A 3,218-nucleotide genomic window follows, 5' to 3' on the forward strand; every position below is an offset into this window, starting at 1 on the left:
TCCTCTGATGGTCCATTTCTAGTGGTAAGCATCCTTTGTAGCCTAATTCCAATACTTGATTGGTCCCTTATAGGTCCCAGTAGCCAGATTTGAGCCCTCCTAAGTATGACTAAATTATGACATGCACTGATAGTTATTTTATTACTAGAGGAGACTCATTCTTTCATTAACTCAGCAAACAATTATTGAACATTTACTATGTGTCAGGAGCTGCTCTAGGCACTGGGGATATAGCAGAGAACAAAACAGGTAAAGATCCCTCTTCTATTGAAGTATATCTTCTAGAAGATGGAGGCAGAAGATAAACAAATTAAGATGTATCAGGCAATTATAAGGATTAAAAAGAAAAAAAGCAGGGTAAACCTGGGTAAAAGGCAGAGACTAACACAGAGATGCTTGTTTCTACAGGGTGGTCAGATCAGGGACTGACTTCTGAAAAGGAGACATTTGAAAAAATGACTGAAGGAAGCGAGGGAATGAGCCTTGTAAACCTCAGGGAGGGGAGGAAGAGCTTTCCAGGCAGTAGAAAAGAAAATGCAAAGGCTGGGCTTCCCTGGTGGCGCAGTGGTAGAGAGTCCACCTGCCGATGCAGGGGACACGGGTTTGTGCCCCGGTCCGGGAGGATCCCACATGCCGCAGAGCAGCTGGGCCCTTGAGCCATGGCCGCTGAGCCTGCGCGTCTGGAGCCTGTGCTCCGCAACGGGAGAGGCCACAACAGTGAGAGGCCCGCGTGCCGCAAAAAAAGAAAATGCAAAGGCCCTGAGCGGGGAGTATGCTTAGAGTGTGCAAGAAAAAGCAAGGAGGCCAGTGTGCCTGGATGGAGTGAGTGAAGGGGACGGTGCCAGGAAAGAGGTTAGGAAGTAGTTAGGGGCTAGATCGTGTTCTACATTCAAGGCATAGCAAGGGCTTTGGGTCGTATTTTGAATGAGACCCATTGGAAGGTTTTGAGCAAAGCATTAACAATATCTGACAACATTTTAACAAGATTAGTCTGGCTACTGTGTTTAGATTCAATGTACAGGGAGGAGAGGGGCAAAATGAAAGCTGGAGACTAGTTAGGGGCTAACTGAAAAAAAAAAATCTATGTGACACTCTTAGAGACTGCTCTTGTTTCACTCCAGAGAGGTTAAACAACTTACCCCTTAAACTAGTAGCAGAGTTGGGATAAGAATACAGGTACTGTAATTATGGCTAAAGGATCTTTCCACTGTTTTTTGCTCCAACTAAGGTAAAGTTTAAGGAAATCTACAAGGGAAGAACTTTACCTGGCTTGTTACTGATATATACCTAGCACTTGGCACACCTAGTGCCTGACATATAGCAGGTGCTCAGCAACTTTCTTGCAAGGATAAATGAGTGAATAAATGAAAGCATAACAAAAAAATTCAGGCAGAGGGCCTGAAGGGAGGAAAAGAAAAGAAAGGAGTAGTGTTAATCAGGTGCGATTATGTTGTCCTGAGCCAGCTAATGTAATTAACACAATGGCAAGCCTCTGTCCAAAATGACATTCACAGAGGAGAGTGCTTGGGGCTTCAACACTGCTTTGACAGGCTCCAGTGATACTTTGTAAAGAGAGATGGATATTTGGAGCAACTAAGCGGCTTGCCTAATTGTGCTGAAGTATTATGATGAATATGGGTCTGAAAATGGGACTGTGGAAGAGCCTTTCCTCCAAGGAGCTGGTGGCTTACTGCCAGCCTTTCCTAATCCAACTTAGAAAATGAACTTGCTATTTTTTAATTTTAATTGCAAAGCAATAGTCTCTTCTTTGTGCTTTAAAGAAGGGAACTCAGAGCTACTTAGGAAATCTCAGTGGCACCAGAGAATTTTTAGCCATAGGGAGTAGATGATAAAATACTGAGAGACCGTTCCTCCCATTTTACAGACTAGTCACCCAGGGGCCAGGAAAGTGATGTGACTGGCTTAATGTATCACCACAAAGTTGAATCTAGAACTCAGGATTCCTATCTTTCAAGTTGTAGCTCCCAACTCCTTCACTCAGAGACCTAAAATAAAAGAAGAGAAGGTAAGATGAGAGAGGACAAAAGCTTCATATCACGGCTGATCAGAACCTGGATTTCTGCCTGAAGACTCCTGGATTTTCTTTCTCTGCCGGGTCTGTGCTTGTACCCTGTAGCTTGACATCCATGTGAGACTTTTTATAACCTCCTAGTTCTATATTTTCTTCTTTCTTTCCCTCAAGCCATCTCTGCCCCTTTCTTTCCGGCTTTCTGCTCAGTCTGCCCTTAACTCTGATTTCATGTTTCTTCAGTCTGTTCCTCTTATTGCGGCTCTCATCTTCTACTGCCTCTGCAAGGACTTTTGGCATCAAGAAGGTTCGACAGAGGATACACCATTTTTTCTGAGTTTTCACTCAGTGGTTCATTCATTTGTTTAAAAAGGACGTGTATTTTGAATACTGGCTGTGTGTCTGACATGGTGCTGAGGTTTTACATGTCTAGCAAATGATTTGTTCAGTTTATTTAAAAAATTTTTTATATATATACATTTTTAACATCTTTATTGGAGTATAATTGCTTTACAATGGTGTGTTAGTTTCTGCTTTATTTAGTTTTTAAATTTAATTTTATTTATTTTTTTATACAGCAGGTTCTTATTAGTCATCTATTTTATACACATCAGTGTATACATGTCAATCCAAATCGCTCAATTCATCACACCACCAGCCCCACCCCCCCACCGCTTTCCCCGTTTGGTGTCCATACATTTGTTCTCTACATCTGTGTCTCAATTTCTGCCCTGCAAACCAGTTCATCTGTACCATTTTTCTGTGTTCCTCATATATGCGTTAATATATGATATTTGTTTTTCTCTTTCTGACTTACTTAACTCTGTATGACAGTCACTAGATCCATCCACATCTCTACAAATGAGCCAATTTCGTTCCCTTTTATGGCTGAGTAATATTCCATTGTATATATATACCACATCTTCTTTATCCATTCACCTGTCAATGGGCATTTAGGTTGCTTCCATGACCTGGCTATTGTAAATAGAGCTGCAATGAACATCGTGGTACATGACTCTTTGAATTATGGTTTTCTAAGGGTATATGTCCAGTAGTGGGATTGCTGGATCGTATGGTAGTTCTATTTTTAGTTTTATGAGGAACCTCCATACTGTTCTCCATAGTGGCTGTATCAATTGACACTCTCACCAACAGTGCTAAAGGGTTGCCTTTTCTCCACACCCTCTCC

Source organism: Neophocaena asiaeorientalis, unplaced genomic scaffold (genome assembly GCF_003031525.2).
Source record: "Neophocaena asiaeorientalis asiaeorientalis breed wild unplaced genomic scaffold, Neophocaena_asiaeorientalis_V1.1 scaffold548, whole genome shotgun sequence".
Taxonomy (NCBI): Eukaryota; Metazoa; Chordata; class Mammalia; order Artiodactyla; family Phocoenidae; genus Neophocaena; species Neophocaena asiaeorientalis.